The following is a 13,244-nucleotide window of genomic DNA, read 5'->3' as shown; positions in this document are numbered from 1 at the left end:
TGTGTCCCACCTTGCAAACGTAAAATAGCTTCAGCCATCCCCATTCCTAAACCTCAGTCAGTAACTTATCTCTCTGACCAATGCTTTTGGACACTTCCCTAAATATTGCGGTTCTTGCTCAACGTCTTGAAGCCTTTCACTGCATAAAAGACTCTATAAAACTCCACATCACTCAGTCTGACCTGAATGTGTGCATGGGTCCCAAGGCTGAAAGGACAGTATGCTGACCCAATATACGATTTAGTTTCCACTTCACTTTTACTCAAGTTGAAAATAAGGGCACATGTTATGAGCATTGCCTCACGAGGAGAGAGAGCAGGCGGTTAATCCGTGATGTATGGTTCCATCCACCAAATATGTGCAGTACCATACTCATTAGGGCTGGCTGCAACAAGTACATTTAAAAACTGTAATAAATGTAAATAACAATAAGAGACTGAGGATGAAGACTACTGCAACAATATTTGTAGGTGCATCTAGCTCTGGGCCTATGCCTGATTCCTGTACAAGTTGTGTAAGCACTGTTGAATAATTGAATTGAAAATCTGATTAGTATATGAGTAAGTGATAAAGTAACAAGAAATAAAAATGAAAGCTGGAAATTTAATTCTGAATCAAAGCCCCGATGATAACTCCTGATCCATATACAGCCACCTCCCTTCCCCTGACACCACATTATGAAACATTTTATTGACAACCATTTAATGCAGAAGGTTTCGGGGGGGCCAGCGGCCAAGTGGAAGAGATTTCCTCACAGCAGGATTAATATGGTCACTACAACCTGGCAATTGTCAACTTCACCAAGATGACAATCAGAAACTTCGCAACATGACTATTTGAGAGTGTATTCAGTAGCACCAAGACACCAAGGCTTCACTTTCAGAGCTAAATAGGTAATTACCTGCATCCCCAACATCGACACAAGTCCTCCAGCACCAGGCACAATGCCCAAACTAAATAAACTGGTTCAGCAAATGGAGCTTCTTTACCTAGACAGCGCTAGGAGTGCTGTGTGGTTCACTGCAGGAGTTGTTGACTTGTTTAATTTCGGGCCCTGAAAATGCTCATGACTGTATTTTATTGGAATCTCCAAGCAAATCTTATGTCCGTTCTAAATGAAAGTAGCACTTATCAGCACATGAACGAATAGTTGGGTCCAGCTTCAGTGTCCCTCAGGAAAACAGGGGCAAAGTTGATAAACAGCAAACATGACAAGTCAGCATTCTAGCTCATCCAGCTGCATAGACAGAGACAGCCGAGGTAGATGTCAGGTTACCCTTGGGTCTTTTACAAAATGAGATGAGAAAAACAACAAACTGACAACAAAGAGCATTGCGTTATATACATTTTAATCACTCCTTGGACTTAAAGCTTGAAATTCTCTTTCATCCATTTCAGCTCTAAAGAACTACCATTTTATTACCGGAAACCATATTTTTAATAAAGCAGCTTAATGCTTCCTTTAGAGAAAAAGCAACACAGCACAACCAGTCACCAATTACTGCAAAACAACTGAAACTGTTCCATCAACGTAGTCAGTCCCTAAAGACCTGAGGCGAAGGACATGCCTCCAGAGCAGAGATAAGCAGCAGGAGTAACTCAACTGCACATAAAGCAGGCACACCATTGCGAGGAAGGAAAAAACAACATTCAATTCTAAAACAAATCTCTGGGGATGAAGATTAAACGGGCAAAACTTTTAGTAAAAGCCAGATTTAATTTTGCTTGGGGTATGCGTTATTCTTTGAACAGCATACATTCGCCGTACATTAAGCTTATGGTCTAACGTGGTAGTGACACGTGAAGATCAACACAAAAATGTCATGCTGTTGAAGATAGGTGTTGCCTATAATCTACTCCCCCATGAAGCCCCAGCACCTGTGCCACTGCATTCACTCCCTTGTCCTGAACCTAAACTGCAACTAAGTACCCAGTTAACATTGAATGACTTGTGCTCCACTGTCCCACAGCTTAAGTAAATAGATCAGACTGTAGTGTAAAGCAACAATGCACGAAGAATCAAGGCCACCTTACAAGTTAACCAACTTTCCAATCTGATTCTGCATCCTTCAGACACTGAAGATCTGTCTATATGGGAGTAGAGAGATTCAACTTCAATCTCCCAAAGGTGTACTGTGCTGCTGTTATCTCTAGATGGTTATATCGTGATATGTGAAGATTCCAAGTGTGATTGAAATGAAGACAACAATCATGAAGCAGGTAGCATGAGCCTTAATTTGCTACTCAGGTTTCTTCCCAGCAAGACTGTAGCCATGTAGAATAAATCCTGCTATCCCCTTAGTTAGCCCACCCCATACCACTTGGAGTCCTTGCACCGTAGGAAGTGAATATCTACAAAGACTGCCTAAGTTTCTGTGTAGAGATAATAACTTGGGTCACAAACCCAGAAACACCTATGGCCCCGATATTGAAGGGGGGCAGATTGTATAGATGGGGGAGGAAAGCAGAGGTCTTGGGTTCCACGTACGCTGTGCTGTTTTGACTCTAAAGCGTGCATTTTTCTCTTTCACAGAAGAAGTCAGCCTGATTGATAGGCTTTGTTTATAATTGGGTGTGAGAGCCTGCAGCTGCTTGGGCAACGGCCTGATAAATGATCCAAAGGGAGGTAATCTGGGGAGTCAGGGGTTGGGGCAGCGGGGGGGGGAAGGGGGAGCAATGCACTCCTGGCTCCTCTCAGCCCACAAGCTTAAAGGCACTTTGCTTCTCCCCAAAACTGTCCTCACCTCCCTTGAACCGTTGGGCTTCTTGTAAGCATGGGAAACCTGCCTGACCAGGACTAAACTTGAAAAGCAGGTTAAAGTTAAACTTCCAGCCTCATTAATTTATTCAAATTGTCAACCCTCCTCCTCAGGGTTGGTTAACTCCCCAACATGTCCCATCTCAGTCAAAACCAGAAGTGGAAAAGTGGGGATCGGGTTTTGAGATTTAAAATGTTTTAAACATCCCACCAGACCCCAATCTAGCCCTGTTCCAGGGTTAAAATTCACCTCAATGCTCCAGTTCTAAACTGAAAATAGGACAACATTTTTGATATAAGTTAAACTATGAATGATGTTTGATAAGAATTCCCAAGGACTAAAAATTGACCTGTCAGGATAATTAAGTGCATTAGTATACGATCTGGGCTTTCAGTTCAACGTCAAAGCAATTTTCCACACAAGACACCAATTTACATGTTATGATTTACTAACTGTGTGGTGAGCACATTAACTTATGAAGAACTGAATTAAAAGACCTTGCTGGGCAGTTCCCAAATCATTTACATAAAAAGCATACCAATGTATAATCCGCTAACATTCTAAGTGCAAATTGCCACAATATATGATTGCGTTAAAACTCAGTTCTGTTCACAATGTTGAAAAACAACCGCTTGAGCTGCTCGACAATGTCGAAGGCACCATAAACAGGCATAGCAACTTAACAGAACACCATTACACAAACTATTATTTTTATTTTGATGTTCTGAATTCCTCTAGCGGATGGCCAGAGGGAAATAAGCAAGAAGCTAAATGCTGCCATACTTCAACAGCCAGATCACCAGAATATTTTGAATACAATATTATTTGATTTTGTTGACTTGGAGAGAAGATGCCTTTTGCAAGAGAGTGGGATCTTTCCTCTGCTTGTTGCTATGATGCTCAGCAATCAAAGGCTGGGCATCATAGCAACCACCAAGATGGCAAGTAGTGCCACCAAGATGTTGCCAGTATAACTTTTGCTCCTGCTTGCCCGTTTTAAAAAAAAAAGGTTTCAGTAGGAACAAAAGAAACAAACTCAGAAACCCATGGGCCCAGGACAGACACCATCCATCCTCCAGACAGACAAGGTTTATTTTCTTTGTTCTTGGGATGTGGGGGTTGCTGTCAAGGCTAGCACTTCTTGCTGCAGTGCATGTAGTGCAGGTACACCAAGTCAGCAAATACTGCTGGGGAGGAAATTCCAGGATGAATTCTGAAGAAAAGTCATATTGGACTCGAAATGTCAATTCCATTTCTCTCTTCAAACCTGCTGATTTTTCCAGCACTTTCTATTTTTATTTCAGTCCTGCATCTGGACTTTTTGCTTTAATTTTAGAGAATTCAATGATTTTGACCCAGTGACAGTGAAGAAACATTGTTCCAAGTCAGAATGGTGTGTGGCTTGGAGGGGAACTCGCAGGCGGTGGTTTTCCAAAGCATCAGCTGCCTTTGCCCTTCTAGATGATAGAGATCGTGGATTTGGAAGGTGCTGTCAAAGGAGCCTTGGTGAGGCTGCAGCACATCTTATCGATGGTACACACTGCTGCCAATGTGGTGGTGGAGGAAATGATGTTTAAGATAGTGGATGCCAAACAATGCGGGTTGCTTTGTCTTGAAGGGTGTTGAGCCTCGAGTGTTGTTGGAGCTGCAACCGTCCAGGCAAGTGGCGAGTATTCCATCACACTCCTGACTTATGCCTCGTAAATGGTGGACAAGCTTTGGGGAGTCAGGAGGTGGGTTACTCGCTGCAGGATTCCCAGCCTCTGTCCTGCTCTTGTAGCCACAGTATTTTTGTGGCTGGTCCAGTTCAGTTTCTGGTCAATGGTAGCCCCCCAGGACGTTGATGGTAGGGAATTCTGCAATGATAACGCTATTGAATGTCAAGGGGAAATGGTTACATTCTCTCTTGTTGGAGATGGTCATTGTCTGGCACTTAAGTGGCAAACAATATTTGTGCCACACATCAGCCCAAGCATTATCCAGCTCTTGCTGCATTTGGACATGGACTGTTTCAGTATCGGAGGAGTCTTGAATGGCGAACGCTGCAATCATCAGCGAACATCCCCACTTCTGGCCTTATGATGGAAGGAAGGTCACTGATGAAGTAGCTGAAGATGGTTGAGCCTAGGACACTACCCTGAGGAACTCCTGCAGTGATGTCCTGGGACTGAGATGATTGACCTCCAACCACAACCATATTCCTTTGTGCTAGGTATGACTCCAACCAGAGGAGAGTTTTTCCCGATTCCCGCAGTCTTCAATTTTGCTAGGCACACTCTGAGTAAATTGGTGCCTTGATGTCGAAGACATTCACTTTCACCTCACCTCTGGAATTAAGCTCTTTTGTCGATGTTTGGACAAGACTATAATGAGGTCTGGAGCAGAGATGGCTTGGTGGATCCCAAATTGATGGGTGATTAGTAAACAGATTAGTGGCAAGCAAGTGCTGCTCGATAGTACTGACGACAGCTTCTTTAACTTTGCTGATCGTTGACAGTGGACTGATGAAGAAGTAACTGGCCAGATTGGATTTGTGCCACTTTTTTTGGACAGGATGCACCTGGGTAGCTTTCCACATTGTTGAGTGTTTAATTATCCACCAACATTCATGCCTTGATGTGGCAGATTGCAGAGCTTCAATCTGATCCATTGGTATCAGAAAAAGTGAAACGAAAAAGAAAAATAATAACCCTAACAAGTGGAATGAAAATCCAAAGATAGTGACAAAACCAGTACTATGATGAGATGGCTAGACAATTGTGGTAGGAAAAACTAGTCACCTTGAAAGGCAATCTTGTGGATTGATGAATAATGTTAGAATAAAGTTATCTTCGATTCTTTCAAAAACAAGTTACTATATAGAAGAGCCTTGTGAATAACAATTCTATATATGATGTCAAGTTCCTGTCTGGGACAACAATATCCCAGCACCTTTTGAGCTCAGTGCAGTAATATCAGCAAAGATCTTCTCGCAGTCAATACTGTTGCACTGTCAGAGAACTTGAAGCAACTGCACCATCAAATTAATTGTGAATCCTGCCCAGAGACTGAACAGGGAGAATTGCTTTAATTTTTAAAAATTCATTCATGGGATATGGGCTTCGCTGGCTGGGCCAGCAATTATTGCCCATCCCGAGTCGCCTTTGAGAAGGTGGTGGTGAGCTGCCTTCTTTTAATCGCTGCATCCATGTGGTATGGGTTTACCCACAGTGCTGTTAGGAAGGCAGTTCCAGGATTTTGACTGTGACAAGTGAAGGAACAGCGATATTTTTCCAAGTCAGGATACTGAGTTCCTTGGGGGAGAACTTCCAGGTAGTGGTGTTCCCATCTATCTGCTACCCTTGTCCTTCTAATTGGTAGTGGTTGTGGGTTTGGAAGGTGCTGTTGAAAAAGCCTTGGTGAATTCCTGTAGTGCATCTTGTAGATGGTACACATTGTTGTTGATGTGTGTTGGTGGAGAAGGGAGTGAATGCTTGTGGATGTGGTGCCAATCAAGCGGGCTGCTTTGTCCTGGATGATGTCAAGCTTCTTGAATGTTGTTGGAGCTACAATCATCCAGGCAAGTGGGGAGTATTCCATCACACTCCTGACTTGGGCCTTGCAGATAGACTTGGGGAGTCAGGAGGTGGGTTACTCGTCACACTATTCCTAGCCTCTGACCTGCTCTTGTAGCCATAATGTTTATTTGGCTAGTCCAGTTCAGATTTGGTCACTGATAACCCCAGGATGTTGATAGTGGGGGATTCAGTGATGGTAATACCATTGAACATCAGGGGGCAATGGATGGATTTTCTCTTGTTGGAGATGGTCATTGCCTGACGCTTGTGCGGTGCAAATGTTACTTGCCACTTGTCAGCCCAAGCCTGGAAATTGCTGCATTTGGACATGGACTGCTTCAGTATCTGAGCAGTTGCAAACGGTGCTGAACATTGTGCAATCATCAGTGAACATCCCCACTTCTGACCTTATGATGGAAGAAAGGTTATTGATGAAGCAGCTGAAGATGGTTGGCCCTAGGACACTACCCTGAGGAACTCCTGCAGTGATGTCCTAGAGCTGAGATGACTGACCTCCAACAGCCAGAACCATCTTCCTTTGTGCTAGGTATGACTCCAACCTGTGGAGAGTTTTCCCCCTGATACCCATTGATTCCAGTTTTGCTAGGGCTCCTTGATGCCACACTCTGTCAAATGCTGCCTTGATGTCAAGGGCAGTCACTCTCACCTCACCTCTGGAGTTCAGCACTTTCGTCCATGTTTGAACCAAGGCTGCAATGAGGTCAGGAGCTGAGTGGCCCGGGTGGAACCCAAACTGGGCATCAGTGAGCAGATTATTGCTAAGCAAGTGCTAATTGATAGCACTTGTTGATGACCCCTTCCATTACTTTACTGATGATCAAGAGTAGGCTGATGGGGCAGTAATTAGCCGGGTTGGATTTAGGCTTTTTGTGTACAGGACGCCTGGGCAATTTTCCACATAGCCGGATAGATGCCAGTATTGTAGCTGTACTGGAACAGCTTGGCTAAGGGCATGGCAAGTTCTGGAGCACAAGTCTTCAGTACTATTTCCGGAATATTGTCAGGGCCCATAGCCTTTGCAGTACCTTGTGCCTTCAGCCGTTTCTTGATATCATGTGGAGTTAACTGAGTTGGCTGAAAACTGGCATCTGTGATACTGGGGACCTCTGGAGGAGGCCGAGATGGATCATCCACTGGGCACTTCTGGCTGAAGATTGTAGCAAATGCTTTAGCCTTATCTTTAGCACTGATGTGCTGGGCTCCTCCATCATTGAGGATGGGGATATTTGTGGAGCCTCCTCCTCCAGTGAGTTGTTTGTATTGTCCACCATCATTCACGACTGGATATGGCAGGACTGCAGAGCTTAGATCTAATCCATTGGTTGAGGGATCACTTAGCCCTGTTTATCACTTGTTGCTTATGCTGTCTGGCATGCAAGTAGTCCTGTGTTATAACTTCACCAGGTTGACACCTCATTTTAGCCTGGTGTTGCTCCTGGCATGCCCTCCTGCACTCTTCATTGTACCAAGGTTGACCCCCTGGCTTGATGGTAATGGTAAAGTGAGGGATATGCCGGGCCACGAGGTTACAGATTATGTTATTGTGTTGGAGTACAATTCAGCTGCTGCCAATGGCCCACAGCACCTCATCGATGCCCAGTCTTGAGTTGCTTGATCTGTTCAAAGTCTATCCCCTTTAGCATGGTGGTAGTGCCACATAACACAATGGAGGGTATTCTCAACGTGAAGCCGGGCCTTCGTCTCCACAGCAACTGTGTGGTGGTCACTCCTACTGACTCTGTTGTGGTTTGTTACAACCAAGTGGCTTGCTAGGCCATTTCCGAGGTTATTTAAGAGTCAACACATTGCTGTGGGTCTGGAGTCACACGCAGGCCAGACCAGGTAAGGACGACAGATATCATTCCTTAAAGGGCATTAGTGAACCAAATGGGTTTTTACAACAATCGACAATGGTTTTATGGTCATCATTAGACTTTTAATTCAAATTCCACCATCGGCTGTGGCGGGATTCAAACCCAGGTCCTCAGTGCATTACCCTGGGTCTCTAGATCTCTAGTCCAGCAACAATACCACTACACCATCACCTCCCCAATCTCTAATATTGGTGCAGAAAGTGAATGTTTTGATTTCTATTATAATTATCTTCCATTTTTTTGATAGCTTTACATGGTTAACTATTAAATGAAACATTGATTACCATTTGGTAGCATGTCCAAGTTTGTTACTCGATGAATAAATAAAACTTAGAAATTGGCTGAAAAAAAAAAAACAAGCTGCAAACATCTGTCGTCCCTACAGAGCCGTGGTGCATCCTTCAAAAGGAAGAGGAAATTCATTTTTTCCTCCCCTCAAATCTAACTACAAAACTGTGGCACCGTCCCAAATGGCAATCATTTATTTGGAATTAGGAGGTTAATTTGCAAGATTTGTGTTTTGGTGTCTCTCTAAAATCCATGAAGGAAGCTGTCGGTTCCATCAGCAATTTAGCTGGAGTCTGTCAACAGGATTGGGCCCAATTGAAATGAATCCTGGAGAACAAAGCCATTATAGTCTTTGTAACACACACGGCTCTTTTGTTCTTTAGGACATGTGGGGAGGTTCATAAAATAGAGGTGGAAGGGGGAAGGAAACAGGAATCGCATCATTCAGACTGGGGAAAAAAAAATACCATTATTCCTCATTCAGTAACTGTCCTTGGGACAGATACCAGGATGAGCAATTTAACCCGACCATGAAAGTTTCTAATGGTCTCGAGTTTTATTCTATGAAACTTCAATTATGGTTTAGAAATGATTCAGCCATTATCTTAATCTGTTGGTTTAAAGCATTGTCTTCAGAACTTTACTGTGCAGACACAGGCCGTTTGGCCTATCGAGTTCATGCCCAAGATCTTCTCCATGAACTTCCAATCCAAGACCACTATACCCACACTCCCTAATCTAATCTGTTTGGCTTGTCATGGGATCAATGTCTGCTTAGCCATTATTTCACTGCACAGCCCAATAACATTGTCTCCTGTATGTCATAAACCTATCTCACTGGCCAAACAATTTTAAATTTATTTTGCTATAGGTACTGAACTTGTATATCTGGTACATCAATGTAACAACAAAGACAAAACAGAGTTGTAAGAAATTTCAATGGACGGTCTTCTCCATTCAAAGAGAAAACAGGGCTAGCTCCACATTTACTAATGCCTTAATGCAGGTATGTGTAAATTTGCAGTTGGTGCCTGGGTGGGAAAACATGATATGAGGGAAAAAAATTTGAAATTCTATAGCTATCTAGCATCAGAATTGCAGATCATGCCATACAATATCCAACAATAGTGGAATGGTACAATATGACCACAAAATGGAGGACGGATTAACATAGCAATTCAACAAAAAGACCCAAATTTAACAGCTGACTAAATATTGACTAGATTAATCACCGTATGCAAGAGATGTTGCAAAAATAAATCAAATGATAAACCGATCGACAGAATATAAGTCCAGAGAAGCAATGTTGACACTCTGTAAACAATTAGTGAAGCATTTGTTGAGAAGTAAGCTCAATGACTACAACCAGACATAAGCTGGGCATCCAGATGGCAGAGGAGGTTGACAGATGGGTAAGGTGATGGTTCCTGGTTTCAAATCATAAAACAATTAAGGTTAAACTGATAGTTCTCTTTGAAATAATGAAGGGAATCGAAAATGTGGATTTCGAGGGGCATTTTGTGTTTAACCAGGGTAGGAAAGTGAGGAAGCACAAATTGGAAAAAATATTCTACACTAACTGTGAGCATCTCAATGCATGAGACAGATCTTTTGGGTTACAAAGTCAAACATCCACCACAGGACAATTACAAATTACTCTTCCATGAGTAACTGGGAGATGAAATTGAGAGTCAACCCTCTTCACTACTGAGTCTTGGTAAAAATGGAAAAATGACAGATTCTTGATTTTGTGCATCAGCCGTGACTCAGTGGATAACACACTCAACATGATGTCAGATGGTTTTGTGGGTTCAAATTCCACTCCAAAGATTAGAGTGCAAAAATCTATGCTGACACTCCAGTGCAGTATTAAGTAAGTACCTGTACTGCATTGTCTGTGGTGACATCCTTTAGATAAAACATTAAACTGAAACCCCATCTGCCCTCTCAGGTGGACATAAAAGATCCCATTGCCATTATTCACTAACAAGCAAGGCAGATTATCTGGTCATTATCTCATTGCTGTTTGTGGGAACTTGCTATATGTATAAATTGGCTTATGCATTTCTTACATTACACCGCAGGCATACTTCATTAGCTCTAAAATGATTTGGGACACCCCGAGGTCACAAGGGGCACTATAGAAATCCAAGTTCTTTAATCTCTGGTGAAAGAAATATGAAAGGAGAAAATCCATTGTGCCGGGGGTAAGGGAGGAAAAAAAAGTTAATTCTGTTATATTATGCATCACCCTCAACAACAGAGCAAGCAGCCTTGACCTTTCCCACTAATCATTCACACATATATACACCGAAGAGGACACTTAAGCAGAAGGCTAATAGCCAGGGTCCTCTCCCTACTAATTCCAGCCTGAAGACGTCCTGCAGTGATTGACAGCCAGTGACCCTGCAGCCTCTCAATTCATGGCTGCATGCCAAGAACCAAAGAACAATTTCACTATTTATACAAGTAAAAAAATTCAAATGTTTGGTTTATTTCTCCAATGCAGAAATAATGTCCACAATAATCAGAGAAGCAAGCTGAAACTGGAGCTACAGAGCTAACATCTGCCATTTGGATCTTGCAGTGCGTCATTACCAAATGTTACACATTCAAAATCTCCATTGAATGCAACAGATGGGGCTCCTCAAATGGGTTACCAGTGAGTACCTGGCCAACAGGAAGCTTGGATGTTTCCTCTGGTCCGTTGATCTAAACTGGTGCATGGATTGGGGTCAGAGCCTCTGATTACATGAAGAGAGGAAGGGAGTATCACTGGCACAAATGATTATTAACTAGCAAACATTACTGAAAGTGTGTGGGTGTGTAAATGTCCAGTGAGGAAGGACCCAAAAAAAAAACAGAGAATGCAGGAAGTACTCAGCAGGTGTAGTAGTATCTGAAGAGAGAGAGAGAAAAACGTTTTAGGTCAATGATCTTTTGTCAGAGAAGTTGTGATAAAATAGTCATCAACTGAAGCATTAACTTTTTACAGATGCTGCCTAACTTGCTGAGTATTTCTAGCATTTGTTGTTTTTTATTTAAGCTAGAATATCCACTGTGATGTTGTATGCCAAACTAGACACATGAATACAGAATACTTGGGTAAGTAATTGGGATGGGGGAAATTGCCACCCACCGTGCTACAGCAAGGTGCCCATGTTTTGGAACAGTAACTGACAAAAGCCATCTACTGGCTTTTCTGAGTGACACTGGGAGTTTAGGGACCCTTATAGCCAACAGAGTGGAACGATCGCCATCACAGCATTGAGCTGGATTCAAGCGCAGTCCTGAATGAAACATTTCTAAATAGTGAGTTGTTGTGATCTGAAATGTGCTGCCTGAAAGGGCAATGGAAACAGATCCAATAGTAACTTTTAAAAAGGAATTGGAGAAATACTTGATAGGGAAAACATTTGCAGGGCTCTGGGGAACAAACAGGGGCGGTGGGACTAAATTGGATAGCTCTTTCAAACACAACCATGATACATGGCACAAACATGATAGGCCAAATGACTTTTTCCTGTGCTGTATGATACTGTGAGGTATTCTTTAAAAACAATACTAGGGCTTCCAACTGGGGTTCCTGGGGTAATTAAAAGTCTCTCACAAGATTTTTGATTGCCTGTTCATTTATTGACATTTATCTGATGCTTGATAGTAATAAACATATTTTCTATAATTACAAAACGATTATAATTTGGGTAGCTAACACCCTGAGTGCAGTAAAATTTATAGTGGATCTTGTACATAGGCTAGTTTGAAAATAATGATTTTCACTGTTGCATTTTTAATAAAACATATTTGGATAGTGTTGGAATCAAATCTCTTTAAAGTGGATTTTACTTTTTATTATTTAGACATTGGAGGCTACCCAAGAGTTTTTTTTAAAAAAGGTCATAAGTTCACCTTGGAACTATCAACAAGCAGGCCCCTTTCAAGCAATCACCTGAGCTATATGGTACATGAGATGGAGTTGTTTGTTTGTTTTGAACTGCAAAGACTTAATTAATAAAAAGCTGGAAGACAAAAAGGCAGTCACATGGCAGAGGCAAACCTTAAGTTGGAACCTGTGGTTTTGCTTTCAGTCTTGTTGAGGAAAGGCTGAAAGCAGAAGGCTACCCTGACTAGCTCTCTCTCCCTCTCTGCTTTGTGAAATCATATGTGGTTCCCAACCTGTAGCCAGATAATCCTCATCTGAGTGTAGGTTGTCTGTATAAATTTGGACTTGCTAGCTGTGACAGGAAGAATTGGTCCAGCTGAAGCATCGTTGGTGAACTTCCTGATATCTACTGGGGCCATCTACTTCATCTGAGGGAATTTCAGGCCGACAGCATCAAACCTCTGTGAACTTAACTTTTTCCTTTCTAAGAAAGTTTCTTTTCCATCCACCCGACTCTGCAGGGACTACCTGTGTGTCTCCGGTTTGTCTGTGTGTGTGTGTATCTGTGTGCGTAGTGGGGAAGTTTAATGGGGTTAGTTATTTACACTTCTGGATTACAATCACATGTCAACCAGTTCTTGAAACTTGTTTAAAAGAGGTTTTGTTTTAAAATAAATTAATCATTGAGATTTTTTTGAAAGAAGCCTGGTCAGAGTCTCTTTTCTTCTGGATACCAGAAGTATAGGTAAATAATTGGGCAATTTGGTGAGAAAATTAAACATTTAAATTAATGGTACAGTCTATGGAGTAGTGGGGCTTGATAATTCGCACACCCCTCACACCCCAGTTGTAACAACAGACG

At 42.4% G+C, this 13,244-nt stretch overlaps 1 protein-coding gene across 2 annotated transcripts in view; it reads right to left on the bottom strand.

The window, feature by feature from the left end:
* Positions 1–13,244, bottom strand: part of nectin1b (nectin cell adhesion molecule 1b) — a 210,128-nt gene that overhangs the window by 141,088 nt on the left and 55,796 nt on the right. The gene's annotated exons all lie outside the window — the stretch shown is intronic.

This window comes from Carcharodon carcharias, chromosome 25 (assembly GCF_017639515.1).
Source record: "Carcharodon carcharias isolate sCarCar2 chromosome 25, sCarCar2.pri, whole genome shotgun sequence".
Lineage (NCBI taxonomy): Eukaryota > Metazoa > Chordata > Chondrichthyes > Lamniformes > Lamnidae > Carcharodon > Carcharodon carcharias.
The sequence above is the reverse complement of the archived record's forward strand: the minus strand, read 5'-3'. Positions and strand labels throughout refer to the sequence as shown.